Raw genomic sequence first — 12,275 nt, forward strand, 5'->3', positions numbered from 1 at the left:
GCCTCCAATGCAGGTGATGCAAGAGACATGGGTTCAATACCTGGGTTGGGAAGATCTCCTAGAGTAGGAAATGGCAACCCACTTCAGTTGTCTTGCCTGGGAAATCCAATGAATCAGACAAGACTAAGCACAGCAGCAGATTTCCCAGGTACCAATGAACTTGGTGCTCAGTTTTGGTAGTCATTTTATTCTTGTAATAAAGGCACATAAAGATAAGTTCAGTGAACATACATGTCTCTGTATTATTTACCTAGATATCTGTATCTTTTCTCAAAATTTCAAAACCTGGAATATATATATATGGATTCCCAGATGGCTCAGTGGTAAAGAATCTACCTGCCAATGGAAGAGTCACTGGAGACATAGTTTCCATCCCTGAGTCGGGAAGATCCCCTGGAGGAGGGCATGGCCACCCACTTTAGTATTCTTGCCTGAAAAATCCCATGGACAGAGGAGCCTGGTGGGTTACAGTCCATGCGGTTGCAAGGAACTGGATATGACTGAGCATGAGCAAGCAGGTGTGTATATATATATATATATATATATATATATAGAGAGAGAGAGAGAGAGAGAGAGAGAGAGAGAGAGAGAGAGAGACTCAGATATGACTGAGCATGAGCAATCAGGAATATATATATACACACACATATATACAGAGAGAGAGAGAGAGAGACGGGGCGGGGGGGAGGTGGGGAAGATGGTACATAAGCTCAAAAGATCCCTGAGACTTTGGTGAAGAAAAGCCTCTTTGGTTGTGGTGACATTTCATGTGTTGTTATATTTCATCCATGGCCATGGAAAATAATGAAAAAGCAAAAATAAATTCATTCAAAAGAAAAGATCACTACATCTTTATGGTGTGAGACAATTAGAGATTTTACAGCCCATGAGATAAAATGCCAAAAGCAATAAACCAATACTTTACACAAGGATGTTTATAAAGTAAAATGAACGTAACTGAATATTGAGCATTTAACATATCAGCTAGCAAATCGTTTTTCCTGTGCCCATTTCTTATTTATTTGACTAACCAGATTTACATTGCATACATGGCAAGTCTCTATCTCCATTTTCATATGCAGCATCTTTGCTTTGCTTTTCTTGTGTTTTGATTTCTTCTATGATTAGTTCTTAAGATATCCTTTGTCCTAAGTCTGATATTTGTCCCAGCATCAACAAAATCCACGTCCACACATATAAACCTGCACTCTGTGACAATTCCAATCTTGTCACTGAATTACTTTCTTCATATTAGTTATCTGAGGATATCGCATTATGCATATATGTCTTTCGTTGTATTCTGTCTTCTCAGTCATGATTCTAGATCCCCCAGACAGAGACTTCACCTGTTTTGTTAACCAAGTATCTGAATATATGTGATGGCTCAGACAGTAAACAATCTGCCTGCAGTGCAGGAGGCCCAGGTTCAATCCCTGGGTTGGGAAGATCCCCTGGAGGAAAAAATGGCAGCCCACTCTAATATCTTCCTTAGAGAATTCCATGGACAGAGGAGGCTAGTGGGCTACAGTCCATAGGGTCACAAAGAGTCAGACACAACTGAACAACTAACACTTTCACAAAAATAAATTGAGAAAAATAAAAAGTAAGGAGATAATGAAACCAAGTTAAATAGTATAATTACAAAAAAAGTCTGCTGCTGCTGCTAAGTCGCTTCAGTCATGCCCAACTCTGTGTGACCCCATAGACAGCAGTCCACCAGGCTCCTCTGTCCCTGGGATTCTCCAGTCAAGAACACTGGAGTGGGTTGCCATTTCCTTCTCCAATGCATACATGAATGCTGTCACTTCAGTTGTGTCTGACTCTGTGCAACCCCATAGACAGCAGCCCACAAGGCTCCTCCATCCACAGGACTCTCTAGGCAAGACTACTGGAGTGGGTTGGCATTTGCTTCTCCACAAAACAAGTCTAGTAAATGAAATTAAATGAAGTATTGAAAACTAAATGAACAAGAAATAATTTATGATATCAATAAGAATTAATTAAGCTGAAAATGACCTATAGGTAAAATAATACACTATGTAATATTTATAGAATGTTTTGTCAAGTAGTAAATGCTCATTTATTGTTGTTGAATGGATCAGGACTTATTTCTCATTTTATATCAACATTTAATATCCATGAACAACTACTTAAATTTGTTTGGAAGGATAAAATTGTTGGTAGTAGCTGGCATAACTGTCTAGCAAAAAATGAAGTTTTGCCCCCCAACATCTAATATTAATAAAATATTAGTACAATTATAGCCCCAGTGCAAAAGTAAACAAAACATTTTTGATTAATATCTTGAAATCTACATATAAAATCTATGGGTGTGTAAAATCATCATAAATAGGCAAGATGCTCAGAAGTGAGACAATAGAAATGTACAACTAAATAAAATTTTTAAAAAGTTATGGCCAAAAATATGCCTCAATAGTCACACACACACATAAAACTGGAGAAATTTTACTATCTGAAATATCTAAGATATGAGAGCATCTGTGGATGGTGCCAGTGTCAATTCCTGGTTTTGATATTATGGTATTTAAGATACTGGGAGAAATTGGGTGAAGAGCTCATGGGACATTTCTGAATTTTTCTGTAATTCCTGTATATCCACTATTATTTAAAATTAAAAAAGCTAATTATAAAAAGTCATTTGAAAAAATAATTTGTAAAAATTACTTGAGAATCTGTTTAGTGTAGGAAAATAGGCATATAATATGAGTATATAACAGTAATAGGCAAATCATATATATATATACTTGATCACCATTTTGATTATATGTATTATATAATATTCAATATGTTATGTATAATATATTTATATATATTAAATATATATTTGCTCTAACTCAGTATATAGTTTAAGAAGACAACAAGGAAGCTCTTATATACCATCATCTTGGGAAAAACGTGGGCTAAGAACTTTGGAACTTGTAGCAAAGATGACAGTATTTTAGTGGAAAATCTGAAGACATCTCTAACTATTCAAAATACGGATGCACTTTAACTCAGGATTCTCCAGCGCTGGCACAATTGACAATCTGACCCAGATCATTGTGGTGGGATCTGCCCTGTGCATTGTAGGGTGCTTTGCAATATTTCTAACCACTTCTGAGCCCTCCATGTGTGACAACTACAGTTACAGTGAGAGTTTGACTTTCACTGTCTTATATTTCTGTATCATTGATATGCTAGCAGTTTAATTTTAAAGGACATGAAGGACCATCAAAGGGAGAGTAGCACAGGCACACGATGACAGGTTATGCATGTGTGTACACACGCTCGCTGTGTCTGACTCTTTGCGATCCTGTGGACTATAACCCAGGAGGCTCCTCCATCCATGGGATTCTCCAGGCAAGAATACTGGAGTGGATTCTATGCCCTCATCCAGGAGATCTGCCCAACCCAGGGATCGAATTCACATTTCCTGTGTCTCCTGTGGCTCATGCATTACAGGCAGATTCTTTTTTTTTTTTTTTTAAACTTTACATAATTGTATTAGTTTTGCCAAATATCAAAATGAATCTGCCACAGGTATACATGTGTTCCCCACCCTGAACCCTCCTCCCTCCTCCCTCCCCATGCCATCCCTCTGGGTCATCCCAGTGCACTAGCCCCAAGCATCCAGTATCATGCATCGAACCTGGTCTGGCAACTCATTTCATACATGATATTTTACATGTTTCAATGCCATTCTCCCAAATCTTCCCACCCTCTCCCTCTCCCACAGAGTCCATAAGACTGTTCTATACATCAGCATCTCTTTTGCTGTCTTGTACACCAGGTTATTGTTACCATCTTTCTAAATTCCATATATATGCATTAGTATACGGTATTGGTGTTTTTCTTTCTGGCTTACTTCACTCTGTATAATAGGCTCCAGTTTCATCCACCTCATTAGAACTGATTCAAATGTATTCTTTTGAATGGCTGAGTAATACTCCATTGTGTATATGTACCATAGCTTTCTTATCCATTCATCTGCTGACGGACATCTAGGTTGCTTCCATGTCCTGGCTATTATAAACAGTGCTGCGATGAACATTGGGGTACACCTGTCTCTTTCCCTTCTGGTTTCCTCAGTGTGTATGCCCAGCAGTGGGATTGCTGGGTCATAAGGCAGTTCTATTTCCAGTTTTTTAAGGAATCTCCACACTGTTCTCCATAGTGGCTGTACTAGTTTGCATTCCCACCAACAGTGTAAGAGGGTTCCCTTTTCTCCACACCCTCTCCAGCATTTATAGCTTATAGACTTTTGGATCGCAGCCATTCTGACTGATGTGAAATGGTACCTCATACAGGCAGATTCTTTACGCACTGAACCACCTGGGAAGCCCATGACACAGTCATATAAATAATAAATCATTAGAGTAGTAATTGGAGACAAGTCTATGAGAAATTATTAAGAAGGAAAAAAGGTAGGGAAAATGATTGCACTAAGACATGAGGAGCAATTTTGATGTGCAAAGGATCCTACTCATGCTTTGTATAAAAGCGTATTGGCATGTATATATAGATAGTATACAAAGATAAGTTTTACAATAAGTTCAGAATTTATGGGACAAAATGTCAGTGAGAATGAAATTAGTCTAAGTCAAGTGGTTTCAAAACAACTGTATGTAACAAAATTTGGTTAAAATCTAAAGAAAATTATATAAAAATATAAAATAGTAATGATTTAACAACATCAACATGGGTCACCAATACAAAATTAAATTGCCAAGACTTGGGGATAAAAAAAAGAATGTAACAGAATGAATTTTTAAATGTAGTAGAATGCATTACCTGGATTATTTCCTCTTGTATTAATACATGTGGATTTCTATTTGTTTTAGGAAGACACAAGTGATCTTTAGTTAAATGGTAATGAAGCATGCCTTCCACATGAAGGCCAGGTTTGATGCAACTTTCAGAAACAGATCTAATCACACACACACACACACACAAATAATGGAAAGCAAAACAAAAGAAAGCAAAGGAAAACAGCAATATAAAGACTTGGAGAAATTAAATAGAGTGATTTATTAGCACTAAGATGTAGTTACTTCACTGCCATTTTATTTAGAATAAATTCATTTAGAATGAAGAATTCTAACCTGAGAACTCAGTTCTTTCAGAAAAATTTAAAAAAATGAAAAAGCAATGGAGGGAGCGCATGAGCTTGATTGATATATTGGTCACATGAAAACTATATACACTCACAATTTCTCTCAAATACATCTATACATACATGTACAGGCATGCATGTGTGCTTAGTTGCTTGAGTTGTGCTCGACTCTTTGTGACCCTATGGGACAGTAGCCCACCAGGCTCCTCTGTTCAAGGGATTCTCCAGGCAAGAATACTGGAGTGGGTTGCCATGCCCTCCTCCAGGGGATCTTCCCAACCCAGGGATCAAACCAGCATCTCTTATGTCTCCTCCAATGGCAGGTGTGTTCTTTATCATTAGCACCACCTGGGAAGCCCCCTTCAGTTCAGTTCAATTCAGTTGCTCAGTCGTGTCTGACTCTTTGTGACCCCATGGACTGCAGCATGCCAGACTTCTCTGCCCAGCCCTTATACATACATAAATCAGCTAAATGGCAAATAGCCAGTCTATGGGGGTAAAAAATAAAAATTAAAAAAAAAGCAGAAAAAAGCATAACAATTCGTTGTTTGAAAGATTGAAAGTAACAACAGAAAAATTCTCCTATTTGCCTATACTAAAGCAAAAACTTCACACAGATAATTTGAAATAAAGTAAATGACTAATAAATCCACATACATATTCATCCTCTCAGATAATGAGATAGTTTCAAGGTAAGCACATCTGTATTCCCCTTTACACGTCTGAATTTTTTCTTTTTTCTTTTTTTTCACAGAAAATAATGTGAAAAATGTCTCTCACACCTGCTGTTGCAAAGATATATTTGCAAGCACTTCTTGGTGTGAAATGTTCTCACCATTACAGAAACATTATGGAAATATGCTCCATTTTAAAAGTTAAAAAGAAATGCTTTCACTTCATTTTATAGCCCTCCAACTAATACCCTATCTCTCTATTCCAGGTAATTAAGATATTTCGGCAAACGTTCTACTTTTACTGGAAGGAATTTATGTTTCTCCCCCATTTTCTAATGGGGCTTCCATTCATAACACTTAATGGACATCACAGAGCATTGTCTTCCTGAATTCTACGTTCACTACTCTTTTTAGCATCATTAAAATACATTGATATTTTAATCAAGCAAGAAAACAACCACATTTCCAGTTTTTTAAAGGGATCTCCACACTGTTCTCCATAGTGGCTGTACTACTTTGCATTCCCACCAACAGTGTTAGAGGGTTCCCTTTTCTCCACACCCTCTCCAGCATTTATTGCTTGTAGACTTTTGGATCACAGCCATTCTGACTGGTGTGAAATGGTACCTCATAGTGGTTTTGATTTGCATTTCTCTGATAATGAGTGATGTTGAGCATCTTTTCATGTGTTTGTTAGCCATCTGTATGTCTTCTTTGGAGAAATGTCTATTTAGTTCTTTGGCCCATTTTTTGATTGGGTCATTTATTTTTCTGGAGTTGAGCTGTAGGAGTTGCTTGTATATTTTTGAGATTAGTTGTTTGTCAGTTGCTTCATTTGCTATTATTTTCTCCCATTCTGAAGGCTGTCTTTTCACCTTGCTAATAGTTTCCTTTGTTGTGCAGAAGCTTTTAAGTTTAATTAGGTCCCATTTGTTTATTTTTGCTTTTATTTCCAATATTGTGGGAGGTGGGTCATAGAGGATCCTGCTGTGATGTATGTCGGAGAGTGTTTTGCCTATGTTCTCCTCTAAGAGTTTTATAGTTTCTGGTCTTACATTGAGATCTTTAATCCATTTTGAGTTTATTTTTGTGTATGGTGTTAGAAAGTGTTCTAGTTTCATTCTTTTACATGTGGTGGACCAGTTTTCCCAGCACCAATCCCACTGCTGGGCATACACACTGAAGAAACCAGAATTGAAAGAAACATGCATACCCCAATGTTCATCGCAGCACTGTTTATAATAGCCAGGACATGGAAGCAACCTAGATGCCCATCAGCAGATGAATGGATAAGAAAGCTATGGTACATATACACAATGGAATATTACTCAGCTATTACAAAGAATACATTTGAATCAGTTCTGATGAGGTGGATGAAACTGGAGCCTATTATACAGAGTGAAGTAAGCCAGAAAGAAAAACACCAATGCAGTATCAGATCACATCAGATCAGTCACTCAGTCGTGTCCGACTCTTTGCGACCCCATGAATTGCAGCATGCCAGGCCTCCCTGTCCATCACCAACTCCCAGAGTTCACTAAGACTCATGTCCATTGAGTCAGTGATGCCATCCAGCCACCTCATCCTCTGTCGCCCCCTTCTCTTCCTGCCCCCAATCCCTCCCAGCATCAGAGTCTTTTCCAATGAGTCAACTCTTCCATGAGGTGGCCAAAGTACTGGAGTTTCAACTTTAGCATCATTCCTTCCAAAGAAATCCCCGGGCTGATCTCCTTCAGAATGGACTGGTTGGATCTCCTTGCAGTCCAAGGGACTCTCAAGAGTCTTCTCCAACACCACAGTTCAAAAGCATCAATTCTTTGGAGCTCAGCCTTCTTCACAGTCCAACTCACAGTCCATGCAGTATACTAACGCATATATATGGAATTTAGAAAGATAGTAACAATAACCCTGTATACTAGACAGCAAAAGAGACACTGATGTATAGAACAGTCTTTTGGACTCTGTGGGAGAGAGAGAGGGTGGGATGATTTGGGAGAATGGCATTGAAATATGTATAATACCATATATGAAATGAGTCACCAGTCCAGGTTCGATGCACGATACTTGATGCTTGGGGCTGGTGCACTGGGACGACCCAGAGGGATGGTATGGGGAGGACGGAGGGAGGAGGGTTCAGGATGGGGAACACATGTATACCTGTGGAGGATTCATTTTGATATATGACAAAACCAATACAATATTGTAAAGTTAAAAAATAAAATAAAAGAAAAGAAAAAAAAGAAAACAACGACAATGGTCTGTGTGATACACTGAGGTAAACATTTTCTCAGGTAAATGTTCTTGGATTTCATTCTATTTGTCATTCTTCTGCAGTGTCTTTTGGGCTTTTGAACTCACCTGCATGAGAACGTTGAGAGGAAGGACCTCGTGTGGAAGTCTGAAACCCTTCCTGGATGGTTGGTGATGGAGACTGAAGCTCTGTCCCCAGACAAGTCAGCGGGAAAGGGCCACACATTAGTCCTTCACCAGACTTAGGACTCTAAAAGCAACAACTTGTCTCATCCATGCCCAGGTTGTACAAGTTCAGGGATACAGCAGAGGAGATATTCACAGTTCTCATTACATATATCCCCCTCTTGTTATTAATACAATGACCTTAAGCACATGAAATTCCTGAGGGAGTTGGTCTGTACAGAAAGGATGTTTTTCCCTACTGATAGTCTGTTCTCAGGACACCAGGTAATAAAGCCAGAAGAATTAAATTTGTATTAATATTTCTCTATTAACTCTCTTGCCCTCCAGCTATCTAAATCTCCCAGCACTTTATCCCATTCCCGAGCTTAAGTTTTCTCCAGCCTGTGAGACTCAGGTAACTGTCTTGACTAGGTCCCTTGGTTCAATAAAGCATTGGCCTATGGTGGGGACATAGCTCATGCAATCCTTAGAAAAGCTTTTTTCCCCTTTCTGAGAGGGACAAGTGTGTTCTTTTAATGTTAAACATTGGGCAGTGCACTCCATGGCTTCCTGACACTTTGGCTAAAACCTTTAGGAATTCCATATTACATCTGAAGTTAAGAGCTACCAATTAGCCCTTGATTTAAAAAGGTTTGTAAGTTGTGAGATATATTTAGATACTGCAAAACACCATAACCTACCTCAACAGATTACAGAGATTATCAGATTTAATTTTTAGAGAAGCTTCTTCTGTGAGGTAGCACTACTATAACTCCATCCTCCATTTCAGGAATGAGGTTCAGAGGAATTTCACATTCTGCTAAAAATTACAAACCTGTTTTGGGATGGAGTCTTGACTGGAATTTTATCAGGATGTTTCCAGTTCTCTAACTCTGGTTTATGGTTCCCAGTCAGAGAACTGGGTTTTGATCCTGGAGATATGTGGCAATGTCAAAGAAGATGCTGCTAAACACCCACAATACCCAGGACAGGACTCAACACAGATAATTGTCATGCAAAACTGTTAACAGCTAGAATGTGATAAACACACTTTAAACCAGTGCTGCTCCAAGTTTCTAGCTTCCCAGGTGGGTCAATGGTTAAGAACCTGTCTATCAATGCAGGGGATGCAGATTCGATCCCTGAGTCAGGAACATCCCCTGGAGAAGGAAATGGTAACCCACTCTAGAATTCTTGCCTGGGAAATCTGGACAGAGTCTGGAGGGCTACAGTCCATGAAGTCTCAAAGAGTCGAACACAACTGAGTGGCTAGCACACATACACAGCTCCAAGTGTATTGTGCATACACGTCACTGAGGATTCTAATTCAATTATAAATTCCACCTAAGTAGGTGTTCAGTGGGCCCAAGGGCCTGGCATTTTTAACAGCTACCAGGAGGTGTGATACTGCAGGTCCTGGTCTGTGGGTCACACTTTGAGTAACAAGGCTATAACTGTGTGTAAGTCATAGGTAAGTTTAGGTGTTCTGTACCAAAAGAAAATCCACTTTTGTATGTAATTTTTAAAGCAAAAGGTTTTACTCCCTGCAAAGGTTGTAATAAAATCTGTTTTTGATTCTTCATATAAAGATTCTTGTTGTTGTTTCTTCAGTCCCTAAGTCATATCCATCTCTTTGCCACCCCATGAGCTGCAGCATGCCAGGATTCCCTGTCCTTCACGATCTCCCAGAGTTTGCTCTTGAATTGTATCAAATCACATACATCAAGAAAATACTTTGTAATAATAGGCAGAATAAATGTCTCAAAAATATGTCCACATCCTAATCCTAAGAACTTTTAATATACATACATAAAGGCAAATTGTTGCAGAAGTTAATAGAAGTAGCCTTGTTCAGGTTTCAGAGGCTGTAATAGGCCTTTGACTGAACAGAGACCCTGAAAGGAGTTACATGCCAAACTGCTGACCAACAGAAAGATGTGTGTGCTCCATCATGTCCGACTTTGTCACCCAATGGATGGTAGCCCACTGGGCTCCTCTGTCCATGGGATTTTCCAGGCAAGAATACTGGAGTGGATTGCCATTTCCTCCACCAGGGGATCTTCCCAACATGGGGATTGAACCTGCAACTCCTGCATTGGCAGGTAGATTCTTTCCCACTGAGCCCCTTGGGAAGCCCCATGAATTACCTCGGTTTGTATAAAGTCATTACAATGGACTTCTGAATGTGGAGGAAAGAGGAAGAAAAATTGGAGTCAGAGATTTGAGGATGCTACCCTGCTGGCTTTGAAGATGAGGAAGGACCATGAGACAAGGAATGAAGGTATCCCTAGAAAGTAATCTAGGAAGGCAAGACCTTCTTCCCTGGAGTGTCCACATGGATCCCAGATTTCCCAGACACCCTGTATTCGGCTCAATAAATGAGTTCTGACTTCTGACTTCTAGAACTTCACCTGTAAATGCAGGTACAAGTTTATAATTAGAGACATAGCTCAACAACAAGTGGAGGAGCACATAGAGAAATACTTTTATAGTTAAGACAGAAGCAAGGCAGAGATGCACAGCTGGAGACAAAGTGGGTGGGGGTCCCCCCCGTGAGGAAGAGCATAGTAAAGTGGCAGTTAAGTGATTTATATGGGTCAGTTCTTTCTGGTCATCGTTTACCTTCAGCCAATTATTTGGTTTCTTTTTCCACACCTGACCTACCCTGGGGCTCTCCCTTGGGAGCACCCACATCCCTTAGCCAAGATGGATCTCAAAGCGAAGGCTTCTGGGAGGAGCAAGACTCTTAATGGCCTGGCATTATCCCCTGAGTTTTGACCCCCAAATAAACTTTCTGAGCATGTGCAGGGTCTCCCTTCTCCTAAAAGCAGGGGTGGGGAGAAGGGGAGGGGGGAGTGAGATCCCTTAATCCTTTGCTTTGTCCTGGCCATGTCTATACATTAAGATGTTTACAAGAGGTGAAGACTGGCTATTTACACTATTTACCCTGTTTCTGTTGTTACTTCCATTTCAGAGGTCAAACGAGGCTGATTGTAAATGCCTTAAACTGGAGCCCACCTATCTCTTGTCTCAGGAAATGCAAACAGGAGGCCAGTTGTAAATATTTAACCTGAAGCCCATCTATGTCCTGCCTCATTTGACCCTATATGGTCTAACCCGTACTGTCAAGGTGCTGTTGAAATAATATATTAGCAAAAGAGTGATGACATATACCGAAATATGGTTATTAATTTCAAGTTTCATTATAATGTGTCCTTTCACCTTATTTCTTTCCCTTTTCACCTATACTCCTGTCTTGGCTTCATGCAGAAATGCCACTCTTCAAGGACCATTATCTTCTTGACTTTCTGTAACAATATGTAGATCCTAAACCCGTTGTCTTATTCTTTAACTACATATGGATATTGTTGCTTGGTTATTAAGATCTTTTCTTGAGTGGTCATTAGATTACAATATTTCCAAAACTCCCTTAAAATCCCCTATCTTTAACCCTCTAGTGATATTTCTAAACTATTTAATTATCCTGCTAAGTCGCTTCAGTCCTGTCCGACTCTGTGTGACCCCATAGACGGCAGCCCACCAGGCTCCCCCGTCCCTGGGATTCTCTAGGCAAGAACACTGGAGTGGGTTGCCATGTCCTTCTCCAATGCATGAAAGTGAAAAGTGAAAGTGAAGTCGCACAGTCCTGTCCAATTCTTCACGACCCCATGGACTGCAGCCTACCAGGCTCCTCCGTCCATGGGATTTTCCAGGCAAGAGTACTGGAGTAGGGTGCCATTGCCTTCTCCTTTAATTATCCTACTTTAATTATCCTACTCCATCCCTAACAAGTGTGCTTAATTGAGAGAATAAATACATAAATAACACACACATGTACATACTTCATAATTTTGAATGTGTTGTTTGACTACACAAATACTTTTATAGTTTCAGATTTTCTCATAGCATCCTTCTTCACAAATTACGCTATTTTTTTTTTTTTCATATTACCTTTGGAAGTAAGGAAAGGGGGGCTGGGGAATTACATTTCTGAAAAATACATAACAAAACAGTAAAATTATCATATACCTTCTCAAGGTGTGTAAAGATGGAAGCAGGCAGTACATACTCTA

Source organism: Bos indicus x Bos taurus, chromosome 7 (genome assembly GCF_003369695.1).
Source record: "Bos indicus x Bos taurus breed Angus x Brahman F1 hybrid chromosome 7, Bos_hybrid_MaternalHap_v2.0, whole genome shotgun sequence".
Lineage (NCBI taxonomy): Eukaryota > Metazoa > Chordata > Mammalia > Artiodactyla > Bovidae > Bos > Bos indicus x Bos taurus.